The following is a 13,588-nucleotide window of genomic DNA, read 5'->3' as shown; positions in this document are numbered from 1 at the left end:
CTGCGCCCAGATCCCAGTGTCCAAAGCAATCACGCTTGCTTTAGGGGAAAATTCCCAGGCTCTTTTTCTTTGCTTATTGTCTTGGCTTTTACCTTCTTGTTGTTCCTTTACAGGAAGAACAGTGTGGTCCCAGGTGGCACTGCTGATGGGGAGGCCTGCGTTTAGTGCTGACACTTTGTCCTCTGGCTCTGAGGTTGTGCTGTTTGCTGCAGGCTTCATCCCTTAGTTCATTCATTTATCCTGGTTTTCAGCTCAGTAACGTGGAGACCACTCAGGAGTGCCCCCGCTCCCCATGCCGGGCTGCCACCTGCTCTGGAATAGTGGAGTCTGCTCAGTGTGTGGTTGGGGAGAGTTGCTCTGCCCATCTGAGCCTCAGGGTCCTCACCTGTAGGGTGGGGTGACACTGGAACCTGTTTCACAGGGTTGCTTGGAGGAGTCGTGGACAGCTCTAGTCCAGGGCTGGCTTCCAGCCAAGCTTGGCCACTGTCATCTCTGTCTTCATTAATAACAGACTCTGCAACAGATAGTGATATGAGAACCTGGGGCGGGCCTGGCTGCTTGTCACCAGGGTGGGATGGGCAAGGGGCTCTGATGGCTACACAGGTTGTGGACGGTGAGTTCACAGGGAGGCAGATCCGGCAGGACCGGCACAGGCAGAGGTGCAGGGCCTGGGCGCTCCCAGCGCCTGGGCAGGGACGCAGTCACAGCAGGGGTGGACGGCCACCTGGACCAGCCCACAGATGCCTTGGTGCCCTGGGAGGGGGGCTTAGGCAGCCCGTGGAAGGAGGGCCCTTGGGGTGGCAGTCTGCTGGGTCTTAGGAGGAGTGAGGGGGTGGTGTCAGGATCTAAACAAGGCAGGGATCTTGATCGTGGATAGGGGGATGAATGGACAGACAGAGGGATGCATAGATCGGCATGATACATGCAGCAGAAGGAACGACCTTTGGAGGAAGAGTCATAGCCTTTTTTTTTTTTTTACAGCATTTGTTAGGACACAGTCAGTAAAGGACTTTTCTGCAGAATGTATTTCCACAAAACTCCTACCAACCAACAAGGAAAAGAGAACCCAACAGAAAAAGGGCAAGAGTTTTGAAAAGTCCCTCTCTCTCCACCCACTCCCCTCCCGGGAGTTGAAGGTGGATGATGGTCTCATGTGCTCACAAAGGCTGTTCCCCAGTTATATTCTCAGAGCCCTGTTCATCGTAACCTGCGCTGGAAGCCACATCCATGCAGACAGAATTTACACAAAAAATGTGGAAAGATCTTTCACATGAAAGACGTTCAACATCACTGATCATTGTTGCTGTTCAGTTGTGTCTGATTCTTTGCAACCGCATGGACTGCAGCATGCCAGGCTTCCCTGTCTTCCCCATCTTCCAGAGCTTGCTCAAACTCACGTCCATTGAGTCGGTGATGCCATCCAACCATCTCATCTCTGTCACCCCTTCTCCTCCTGCCTTCAATCTTCCCCAGCATCAGGGGTTTTTCCAGTGAGTCAGCTCTTTGCATCACTAATCATTAGGAAAATGGAAATCAGAATCACAAGATACTACCTCATACCCATCAGGATGAAAGTGAAAGTTGCTCAGTCATGTCCAACTGTTTGTGACCCCATACATTATACAGTTCATGGAATTCTCCAGGCCAGAATACTGAAGTGAACCTATCCGAATACTGAACCTATGCCTTCTCCCGCAGATCTTCCCAACCCGGGAATTGGACCAGGGGGACTCTCCTACATTGCAGGCCGATTCTTTACCAGCTGAGCTACCAGGGGCTCCTATTAAAAACAAAATAAAAAAACAGACAGAAAATAGTGTTGGTGAGGATGTGGAGAAACTGGAAGCCTGGTGCTCTGCTGGTGGGGATGCAAAGTGGTGCAGCCACTGTGGAGAACAGCATGGCAGTTCCTCAAAAAATGAAAAGCATAATTAAATACCATGTGATCTAGCAGTTCTATTTATGGCATGCATACGACAGGTGAGATGGCTGGATGGCATCACCGACTCGATGGACATGGGTTTGGGTGGGCTCCAGGAGTTGGTGATGAACAGGGAAGCCTGGCGTGCTGCGATTCATGGGGTCGCAAAGAGTCGAACACAACTGAGTGACTGAACTGAATTGAACTGATACCCCAAAAGAATTGAAAGCAGGGTCTCAGAGAGATTTGTACACCTGTGTTCACAACAGCACTGTCCACAACAGCCAAGAGGCATAGCAACACAGATACCCACTGACGGATGATGGATAAACGAAATGTGGCCCATCCATGTGATGGAGCGTCAGCCCCCAAAAGGAAGGAGATTCTAACACATGCTTCCACGTGGACGAACCTTGAGGGTATTGTGCCAAGTGAAATAAAGCAGACACCAAAGGGTAAATTCTGTATGGTTCCATGGACATGAGGTCCCTGGAGCAGTCAGATCCATGGAGACAGAAAGTAGAGGTGGGGCCAGGGGCTGGGGGTGGGGAGATGGGGGTATATCTAGTGGGGACAGTTTGGGGTTTTCAAGATGAAAAGGGCTCTGGGGACAGATGAGGGTGATGGAGGCACAGCGCTGCGCATGTACTTGGCGCCAGTGACCAGGACGGCCAGTCTTAGCCGTGTGTATTTCACCACAACTGTAAATAACGGGGTGCTGCACCTCACAGTGCTGAACGAGTGGAGCTACGCACTGACTCCACCAGCAGAGTGGCCCTACTGACAGCCTGGCTGGACTGGCCCCCAGGGCATCGGGGCCACGCTCTGCTTCCTGTCGGGGCCCACGAGCGTGTCCAGGGTGTGGCAGTGCAGGGAGCTGGATGCCTCTGTCTGTCTGCTATGCTTGGGAAAGATTTAATAGAAAGAAGGGCTGCCTTAGAATAAAGGACTGCGGTTCCTGGAAGGCTCAGAATACTGTCTTTAGTCGTCTGTTGTCTCCAAGGGTCTCGAGAAGGCCCTCGTGGTCCCTCATGGTCCACAGATCTTAAGGGGCGCCACCAGCCCCCCAGCAAAGAGCCGGGCTATTTTACAAACATGTCCACACACACGCACACCACTGCTCTCCAATTTATTAAAAAGGAACAAACAGCCTTGAAGAATGAGCGTGAGAAGGGATCCCTGAAGCCCAGCTTCTGCCCGGCCTCGACATCTGTGGACTGGAGAGACGAGGCCCAGATGTTCCCACGGGCCATGGCGACCTGGAAACTATTAATTAGACCACAAGTGAGATAGGAGCCGGCAGTGTATTTGGCCTCTGCAGGCAGTTATTTTTTATGTTTTGCTGACAGTCCAAACGATCCTAGATAAATCAGAGGAGAGTGGTGGGAGCCAGCATGCACCTGGAGAGGATGAACCCGTGGCTCCGCGAGCACGGCTGTGCTAGGAGGGCCCTCGTGTGCTTCTCAAATGTGAAATCCCGCCAAAGGGCAGGAAGGCAGGTTTTCGGGGGGCGCTCCAGATTCACGAGCACGCGTTTGGACACAGGGTGCGGGTGAAGCGTGGAGGATCAAACAGGGCCCGGGACACCCATGGGCGCGTGAGTCCTGTGTGGGCTCCTGGCGAGGCTGGCAGCTGCTTGGGCAGGGGGCTGTCACCTCCAGAGCCTCTCAGGCCTGGGACCTCTCACATCCTCACGACTTCTCTCCATCTCCGTGACAGTCCTGAGGGAGGCACGAGTCTTCATCTTCATGTCCTAAAAGAGGCACCGAAAGACGGGGCGTAGGACTGGGCATCCTCGGAAGCCAGTGCAGGGGCTGGGACGGAACCCGTCTCTTGCCTGAGAGTCCAGTGCAGTTTTTAAAGAGGTGCTTGTTAGAAGTCATGATTCCTCCCTTCCTCCTAACCTGCAGGGACTGTGGATGGGAACCAAGGACTAGTGTGTTAGAGGAGCCAGAGGAGTAATTGAGAGGCCAGGGGGAGGAGACAATGAGGCAGGGGAGTCCCAGACCATGAGCTGCTGGCTGTAAGGTCACAGGGAGACACCAAAGACCAGAGGGGCTGGAGGAAGCGGCAGCAGAGGCCGCAGAGGAAGGTCCAGTCCCAGGAGCCCTCCCCACCGCCGTCACAGAGCATTGTGGGGCCTCAGCTGGCCCCACACAGAGAAGTGAGGGGGTGCCTATGGGGGGGGCAGTGATGTCACTGTCCGCCGAGTGACACCCCTTCCCAGGGACACTGCAGTGACCCACAAGAACATGCTAGAATCTGCTGCTGACTTAGCTGTCTCCAGGGGGCACAGGATAGAGAAATAAGGATGGTGTGATGGAAACTTTGCCGTAGAAACCTCGAGCCCGCCAATGACCATCTATGCCCACGCTCGTGGGGGTGTGACTATGGGGAAGTGTGCACAACACACATAGGTGGGGGAGGGGGGCTGGTGGGGCCCGGGAAAGGCACCTGAGGGAGACCCCTGAGGATGGTGTGGGAGGGCCATCCATCGGGGCCCCTTGCCCACCCCACCCCCATGCCCAGGGGTCTGGGTGTGGGGGTCCCAGGGCTGCTGCTGCTTTTTCATTTATTGTTTTGGTCGTGCTCAGTCTTCGTTGCGGGAGGCAGGCTTTTTCTCCAGTTGCAGTCAAGGGAGCCACTCTCCAGTTGCAATGGGCTCTAGAGCACAGGTCCAGTGGTTGTGGCACGCGGGCTTCATTGCCTCGAGGCATGTGGCATCTTCCTGGACCAGGAATCGAACCCATGTCTCCTGCATTGGCAGGTGGATTCTTTACCACGCCACCAGGAAGTCCTGGGGCCACTTCCTGAGTGTCCCGTCTAAACCCTCGTGTGTTGTTCACAGGGTCGGCTGGCGGCCCAGAGAGAAGAGCCGTGTGGAACCGGAGAGGCGGGTGGACCACACAGCCCTCGAGCAGAGATACCAGCCTGTGTCCAGGGGTCACAAGGTAGGGGGCAGCTTCCCTTTCTCTCTGGAGTTTGATTCGCCGCCATCTCCGTCTTGCTTCACTTGTTCTTTATCACTACTGTTTATGTTGTGCGTGGTTAAGGCTGAGCTGGTGCCCATGGGTAAGTCAGTTCTGTGTTCATGTGGCAGGTCCCTGCTCCGGTCATGTCTGTGTCCACACCGGCGGGTGGTTATCTGTCCACGCGGCAGGTGCTTGGTGTTGAGTCGGTGTCTGAACTCGGGTCAGGTCTGCGTCCTCATCGGCAGGTGGTTAGAGCTGAGCCAGTGTCTGAGCTCCAGTCAGTGTGGCACAGATCGTGATTCTCGTTTAGTGCTGAGCTGATGTCGGCACTCGGTTTGGGATGGTTGTGGATGAAGAGACGTGATCCACGTGTTTTGGTGGCTCTCACAGTGAACTGGGGCCAGGATGCTTGTCTCGTCTGAGGTGTTTGCTGGGAGGGGCTCAGACGGCAGTGCTGGCTCTGTCCTCAGGGAGGGAGGGGTGGCAGCGCCGGTGAGCCCTGGGTGAGCACTGCCCCTGGCTCTGCCCTTCACCCTGAGCCCAAGAAGGAAAAGCCGTGGTAATGCCCAGAGCCAGGCTGGGCACTGGTGCTCAGCAGGGGCTGTGCTGAGAAGCCCCAGAGCCATCCCTGGGCCTGGCGGGGGAGCCTCCATGACCGCCCGCGGGCTATGCAGAGAGTGAGCAAGGGCCTGACGCTAGGTGTGTGAGGTGGCCCTGCCCACAGGTCATCCCTGTGCCGGGCGAGCCCGCCTCGCACTCCCGGGGGGATGGACGCCGCTGCTCACTGTTTATACACCTGCCCTTGGAAAGTGGCTTCCTGGCTTGTTTCTGATCAGATCCGTGGGGTCGGGGGGGTCCTCCCTGCAAGCCTCAAACAGAGCTGCTCCCTGAACTGCCAGCACCACAGCATCGTGGCTCGCAACTCAGAGGGAAGGGGAGGGCCTGTGCGAGTCCTTCAGGAATGCAGCCAACTGGTTATGTCACAAAATCTGCCAGCCTGCTTTCCCGTTTGTGGTGATTCAGGTCCCGGCAGCACGCACGGGTCATTTCAGCTCTGATGTTCACTGATGTTCACGCTGGGTGAGCGGCCAGGGGGAGGGAGAGGGGCACGAGGGACCCTTGTCTTGACAGGGTGGGGTCACTCAGGGGGGTTGCCTTCATCAAACTCCTAGACAGGTACCCTTACAGTCTGTGTTTTGCACAACGAGTAAATTTTCCCTAGAAAAATACAAGCAAACGTTGAAGTCTAGTTAGAGCAGTGCCGGCTGAAGTGTTCAGGGATGGTACATCAGGATGTCTGCCATTTTCCTCTGAAGTGCATCAAGAAGTAAGACAGATCCACGGGCCGCTGGAGGGGTGGGACGTGACACACCGGCAAGGATACAGATGGCACAGGCTGCGACCTCAGGTGGCAAATCCGTGGGTGCTCCCTGCCACGCTTTCAGCTTGCCGGTGCCTGGGGAAGCAGGAGAAAGACTCTGGGCGGGGCCGTGGGGGCCTGGTGTATGGGCCATTGTGTGGCCCGCTGGGGTATGTGGGGTCTCTGTGGCTTCCCCAGGTGCCTTTTCTGCTGCCTGTCCAGAGTCTCAGGTGCGCCGATGGGCGGGGCTCCAGGGGCCTTGGGTGGGGGCGCTGACCCCAGCCTGTGGTCCAGGCATGTGGACTCACAGCCCCGAGAGGCACCGTCTCTTCACCTCAGGATGGTGCTCTGGGCAGGCCCACCCCACCCCCAACCCCATCCCCTTGTGGAGGAGTTTGCATTTCTTGCTGACCGACGGGGTCCTCATCATCCCTCTAAGGACCGTCTGCAACCACAGGGCTGTCAGCACCCCTGGCAGCGCCAAGGGAAGGTCGAGGGTTACCTGCGCCGATTGGATCCCGCAGCAGAACTGAGCTTGGTGTGGGGGCCCAGCCTAATGGGCAGCGTTACAGCCGCCTCTGGCTGGAGAAGTCACCCTCTCCTGGCCCTGGGGCCCAGGGAGCTGAATTCTATGACTCCAGAGTCACTGTGGCTGCCACCGGGGGCGAGACCACACTTGTAGAAATAGTTCTTTTCCTGAACTTTAAAATTTTATTTTGTTGTCCTTTTCCACATTTGAAGAGGTTGTTTTGAGCAAACCCAGAGAACAATCTCATTCACAGACTCTAAGCATTAGGAGGGCCACTGGTTACACCCACAGGACAGTCCAGAGGCCGTGTGAGGCAGAACTGGGCCAAATCCTGACCTCCTGGCATCAAGGCCAAGGAGCTCAGCCGGGTCAACTTTGGTGACAAGTGACAGCCCACCTGAGGCAGCCTGGGCAGCAAGGGAGCTTATTGACCCAGATGGCTGACCTACCCAGGTGCGGGTACTGCTGGACTCTAAGGCCAAGTAACGCCTTTGGGGTTTGGCTCTTCTTCGCCTGCCATGGCACTTTGCTTGGGCCACACCTCACCACAAGGGCCAGGGGAGGACCAGGCACCTGGTTGCACCAACCCGGTGGTCAGGGTGGAAGGGCTGCCTGGCTGAGTTCAGGCCAAGGTCAGGCCACTCCTGCATCTGGGCAGGGTCTGCTTTACCCACCAGAGGGATTGAGTGTCTGGCAGGGCTGCAGCCACAGAAAGGGCCATGGCTGCAGGTGCCCACAGCCTGGACTCCTAATCTGGCAGACACAGAGCTTCCTGCTGCCTTGCAGGGAGGCCCTGTGTCCTGGCATCACCCTCAGGGAACCCGTGATGTGGAACGCCAGCATTTCATCGTCTATTTTTGTCTTATTTCCGACCGTCTACACCTAATACCTGGTGGTCCGGGTCAGTCAGCCGGATGGAATTCTTTTCCTAGGAGGCCGGGATCCTGGGGGGGAGGGACTTGTCCACATCACGGACCCCTCCAGCTACTCCCTAAGCACCCATCCTTCCCCACAGAGCCCTTCACAGGTGGACTCAGGATTCCGTGCCCCCCCCCACACACCTGACAGAACCAACCTGCCCCTCAGAGTCCCGGCTGCTGCACTGTCGAGAACTCGATCCGCGGGGGGCGGTCGGGGCTTTCCACACCTGCCTGCTTGCCATGAGCTCACTCGACACGTCCCCCTTCCCCATCCCCTGCCCATCACACCTGTCTGTCCACAGAGCGGGTGCCCACATACCATCCTCTGGATGCCGGGCACGCAGGGGCTGATCTGGGCTGTGGACGACAGCTGCCCCTCCCACACTCACCTGGCCTGGGCCCCTGCCAGGGCTGTGTCTTCAGCAGCTGTGGGGTGTGGGGGTGTGGACACAGTGCCAGCGAGAGGCTGTCACTCAGCTGGGCTGGAACGAAGACACCCAGGACACAGGTGAGCTGCTGAGCTGGGAGGGAATGAAGCATCCCTTCACAATGACCATGGCTCACAGGCCGCAGCTCAGGCCTCATAAGGCCGTGTGGACTGGGCCCCTGCACCCCCCATTTCCTGTGAGGGTGTATGTGATGCCGTCGAGTGGACACATGCAACTCTGGGCAGCGACGTGTAGAAGTACCCACAGCCCAGCCAGGACCCAGGCGTCCCCACCCCTTCTCACCCCTCGGGAACACCCCACCCTGGACTTTGCCCCAGAAGTAGGCACGTCCTCACACCTTCCTCAGTCTCTTGCTTTCTTTGCGGTTTTAGCGTATATATAGCATGCCCAAGTCCTACAGCTCGCCTTGCTTGTTTTTGAATCTTATGAACATGGTGTTAGTTGCGGTGTATCTTGTTCCGTGGCTTGCCTTGTTCCCCTGAGTGTTCTGTTTCTGAGCTGCGTCTCGGGCAGTGTCCGAGCTGGGAGCCTTCTGTTTCCACTGCTGCTGACCCTCCTCTGTGTGCTGGGTCCACTCTTCACTCTGTTCTCTCGTCCACGGACGCGGGGGAGCTTCCAGGCTTTCACCACCAGCAAAGCCACCACGAAAGCCCTGAGTCCCTGGAGTTCGAAGGTTTCTCTATGCAGCACGCATGTGGGTGCCACTTGTGGATGGGGGTCGGACGTGCACAACCACGCCAGCCAAGCTGTGTGCTCCCGCGGGTGGCACCAGCATCCACGCCTCCAGAGGGCAGCCCACCCCCGGCACCCCCACGCCAGCTGGTTCTCATCAACCAAGTGGTGGCAGGACCGTCTCTCACTTTTCCTTCAGTTCTGTTATCACTATTATAAATGCACATACCTAGACCATGAAACAGATCTGAGTCTTGTGCAGGAAAACCATGTCCCTCCCAGGGTGCCTCCCTGCGGCCCCATTGTCCTGTGTGATCAGGCTCAGTCCGTGGCGCTGACTTGGGCCCCCACGTCTCCCAGGACACTCACGTGCTGCTGCTCTGGATTCCTGTTTTAGGCCCAGGGGTGCCCTATCCACGCTAGGTCTCCTGGCCCACGGTGAACCCTGCCCACAGTCAGCATTGACTTCACAGGGATCACGGGCCACGATTCACTGCTGAGTTTGTTGTATATCATAATAGCCTTCCTTACTGCATATTTTTGTTGCAAGTGTCTTGGGGGGTTTGTAGGCTGGCTTGCTGTTCCACAGACCGACCCCCAGTGTAACCCCACTCTCTTTCCCCGTCGTGTGAGTCTCCTAATAGTACTTACTGCGCATGTACACACACACGCACACGGTCATCTGCCCATCGTCTCTCATCTGAGCCTTCTGCTGCTGCCATCGGGGCTGCATGTTCTCCGTGCCAGGTGCCTGAGGGAGGTTCTGGGACACTCACGTGCTGCTGCTCTGGATGTCCTGTTTTAGGCCCAGGGGTGCCCTATCCACGCTAGGTGGATCCCCTTCCTCCTGGGGGTGTGTCTCCGCCTTCCTCCAGGGCTGGATCCCTTTTTTCCAAGATCCTTTCTTGGTTTACTTTCACTTTCTTGGTTTACTCCCTTGTCTTCCTGGGAGTAAAGTAAAGTTTACTCCTTGTGTTCCTGGAGCTCACCCTCCAGCACCTTCCTGAGAGAAGATGCCGGGGAGGTACATGTCCATTTTGCTCTGTCGCTCAGGCTCCTTGGTGGCAGGACTTGCTTTTGATTCATCGTGAGCACCTTTGTTCACTGCATTTCTCTTGCCCGGAACATCAACTCCTCTCTTCCACCCATTCAAACAGCTCTTTAATAAGATATAGCACATATATACAATGGGATATTACTCAGCCGTAAAAAGGAATTAAACTGGGTCATTGGTAAAGATACGGATGGACCAAATCTGTCAAACAGAGTGAAATAAGTCAGAAAGGAAAAAATAGATACAATATATTCACACATGTATGGGAAGCCTAGAAGAATGGTACAGATGAACCTAGTTCCAGGGAGGAATAGAGACCCAGACGTAGAAAATGCACATGTGGACACAGCGGGGTAGGGGCAGGTGGGAAGGACTGAAAGAGTAGCAGTGACACACACACACAGCTGTGTGTGAACTGGGCGGCTAGTGGGAAGCTGCTGTGTAGCCCAGGGAGCCCGGCCCAGTGCTCTGAGGTGACCTCGAGGGCTGGGGTGGGAGGGAGGAGATATACGTATACATACAGCTGATTCACACGGTCGTACAGCAGAAACTAACACAACTTTGTGAGGCAAGTATACTACCCCCCCCCCAAAAAAATTTGCTCTTTACGGCTGGACTCAACAGCCACCTCCTCCAGGGAGCCTTCCCCACTTCTCAGTCCTGAGTGATGGTCAGCCCTTTCCTGTAACTCTTCGTGACTCTCTGCATCACACCGTCAGCATTTATACTCATCATGTCCACTCATTAATTGAGCACCTGTTCCCTGAGCACTACAACAGGTGTTAGAGGACATCACGATGAATCTAAAACCAGCACTCCGTCGGCGACAGTTCTGGAATATCCAAGCAAGAAGGGACCCCTGGGGCCGTCCATGAAACCCCCTGTCGGGGAGCCAGGAGCCTGAGACTCCAGGGTGGCAGGACGAGACCCAGCCCGGTCCCCTGACCTCTAGGCCCCTATTCTGCTGTGATGACAGCTGTCTACAGAGAGGGCAGATACGTGTAAACACCCCACCCCTGTGCCCTGGGGGCAAGTGTTACCGTACTTGTTTTACAAACAAGGAACCTGAGGCAGATATGAGCATCTTGTACCAGTGGAACTGTGCCTTGCTCCGGTAGTTTGACCCCAAATGCAGGCACCTGCAGGCGAGTGTGTGCCGGCCCTCAGTCCTGCCAGCAGATTCCAGACGTGCACTACCAGCCGATGTTCCCTTCAGACACAGGGACTGAACGTGGGGCCTTCCAAGGCACGTGTGTGCTGCGCGTTCCGTGTGGCGGGGGCTTCGTGCAGCTTTGCCTCAGCAGGAACACCTCCCCTGGGACGAGGAAACCCCTTCTGTCATCTGAGCGTGGGACCGTCCCGCCTGTCCAGAGCCTGGGGCTGCGTCGGCTCGGGGAGCCGCTTGGGAAATCAACTGGTTCCCAGTCCCAGCCTCTCCCCCGCCGCCCCCCCGCAGAGCTGGGGCTCAGCAGTGGACGCGGGGGCCGGGCTGTGAGAGGCAGCTCCTCACAGAGGACGAGGCGAGACCGCAGACAGGAGCCTCGCCCTGGGCTCATTCACACCAGCGGGAGCCCATGTGTGCGTGAGCCACGGCCCAGGCATCTGCCTGGCTCTGGACTTCCTCTGCAGCTGACGGATTTTCAGATGAAAGCAGAAATTTCCTGTGCCCTTGATCTTGAGGTTGTCTCCTGGATGCGTCCCTCTTCCTCTTCAGCTGGGCCGTGGAGGGGACAGAGGAGCAGTTTTAGAGGACAGGGTGGGCAAGTGCCTGTCCTGGCGGGTGGGGAGGAGCCTCCATCACAGACCCAGCTTGGCGGGCAGCGTGCACAGGCACGGTCCCGGTGAAGGCCAGCGTCACCCGGGCCTGTGCGTCACCCCCTTCCTGGGAGGCTCCCAGGAGCTCCAGGCTCTGTCCTCTCACACACACGCCCATAAATAACTGTGGGAATGTAAACAGCCTGGCCCTGAGGTCCTGCCTCAGAGGGGGACTGCTGACATCAGGCCCCGCAGCACCCCCGGCCCCACCCGACTCTGGAGTCACGGAAGCGCCCCCACTTGGCACCGTCTCGGGGCTCCGCAGCCGGGGGTTCCCGGCACACGTCTGCTGGACAGATGGATGAGTAAACGAGTGAGCCGGGTCACGTCTACCGGGCACTGCTCGTGACCCTGACCAGACGTGGCCTAGTGGACGCCGGGCCAGCCCCGTTTTCCCAACTCGGTGCTCTCCTGGCCTGTCCGTGCTGCCGTTCCTGGTGTAGGTGTGGATGCGTGGCGGGCCACCCCTCACTTAGCAGCCCTTCTGGCCACCTGGCCACCCCCATCATCTGTCACCCCGTCATCCGTGCCCCCCATTATCTGTCCCCCCATCATCCGTCCCAGCCATCCTCTATCTCCTCCCACCCCCATCATCCATACCCTGCTTCATCTGTCCCCTCCATCATCCATCCCCATAATCATCTGCCCCATCCTCCGTTCCCCCTGGCCCCATTATCCGACCCCCCCATCATCCAGCCCCCCATAATCCATCGTCCCCCACCCCCATCATCCTTCCCATCACCCTCCGACCCCCATCCCAGGTCAGTGGGTCGGGGAGCCAAGGCTCTGGCCTCAGGTTCTGGAAGGAGTTTGGAGACTGTGAACGGGGTCTGGGTGCGGGGTCACGGGCGAGGGTGGGGCGATGCAATGAGTGTGAGCGAGCAGCGTGGGGTGTGGGGCTGGGGCTAGGGAATGAGCTGGCAGACGTCCCAGAGGCAGAGGGGAGCCAGAGAAGAGGGCAGCTGCTAACAGACCCCTGGCGAGCTTTCAGGACGTGGCACAACTCATTTCCAACCAGGGCACAGGAGGCGGAGGAGCCCTGGGGCTCAAGCGTGACCCTGGAACTGGCAACCGAGGCTTCCCAAGCCTCGGCTCACCTGTCCATGACAGGGCTGTCCCCACTCCCAACCCCAGGCTGTGGTGGGAGACCAGCGGCCTCGGGCATGTGATCTGCTTTGCTGGAGAGCCCTGGGTGGGGTGAGGCGTGGTAAAGGCCACAGCCGGAAGCCATCACAGGAAGGCTTAGAAGACCGAGCAGGCACCAAATTGGGCTGAATATAGGGGGACAGGGAGCCGAGACCCTGCCACACTCCCGCTGTGTACTGGTGAGCGCGTCTGCTGCTTGGGGAACGTCCAGTGTGTCCAGTCACCGCCTCAGCCACTTTGTCCATAGATTGGCTGCTTCCAACCTGTGTTATAAAATAAATTTCTTTTTAGCTGAATTTGATCCAACCCCCTCTGAACTTCAGTTCCCTGGTCCTGGATCCTCTATTTGAAACTGGCCCACTGGACACAGTCTTTCTGAAAGGATCATGACAGTTCCAGCCCAAACGTCCTTGAGGGCAATCCATGGAGTCTTCCTCATCCTTCACACAGAATGATGGGGGTCAACAACAGGGCTGGCCAGCAGCCAGAAACACAAACCCAAGTCCCTTTCAACTCATGCACTGACTAAGGCCTGTGGCTGGACGGACAGATGGACTGAAGGATTAATCAGTCGACTGGTAAATTCACTGATGGATTGATGGTGAACCAGTGGGTGCATGAATGGCTAGACGGGTGGATAAATAGATCTGTGGGTAGATGGATGTGATGGATGGACTTATTCACTGAAAACAGACAAGGAAATTAGTGTTCACCCCCCACCAAGCTTCTGGCCTCTCCTCAGGCATCTCT

At 57.0% G+C, this 13,588-nt stretch overlaps 1 protein-coding gene across 1 annotated transcript in view; it reads left to right on the top strand.

The window, feature by feature from the left end:
• Nucleotides 1-4,775: 4,775 nt before the first annotated feature.
• ZNF469 (zinc finger protein 469) overlaps nucleotides 4,776-13,588 on the top strand; it is a 123,561-nt gene continuing 114,748 nt past the window's right edge. The window contains exon 1 of the mRNA XM_040253712.1: nucleotides 4,776-4,872. The gene's annotated coding sequence lies outside the window, so the exon portion shown is untranslated. The remainder of the gene's footprint in view (nucleotides 4,873-13,588) is intronic.

Source organism: Oryx dammah, unplaced genomic scaffold (genome assembly GCF_014754425.2).
Source record: "Oryx dammah isolate SB20612 unplaced genomic scaffold, SCBI_Odam_1.1 HiC_scaffold_13, whole genome shotgun sequence".
NCBI classification, from domain to species: Eukaryota; Metazoa; Chordata; class Mammalia; order Artiodactyla; family Bovidae; genus Oryx; species Oryx dammah.
The sequence above is the reverse complement of the archived record's forward strand: the minus strand, read 5'-3'. Positions and strand labels throughout refer to the sequence as shown.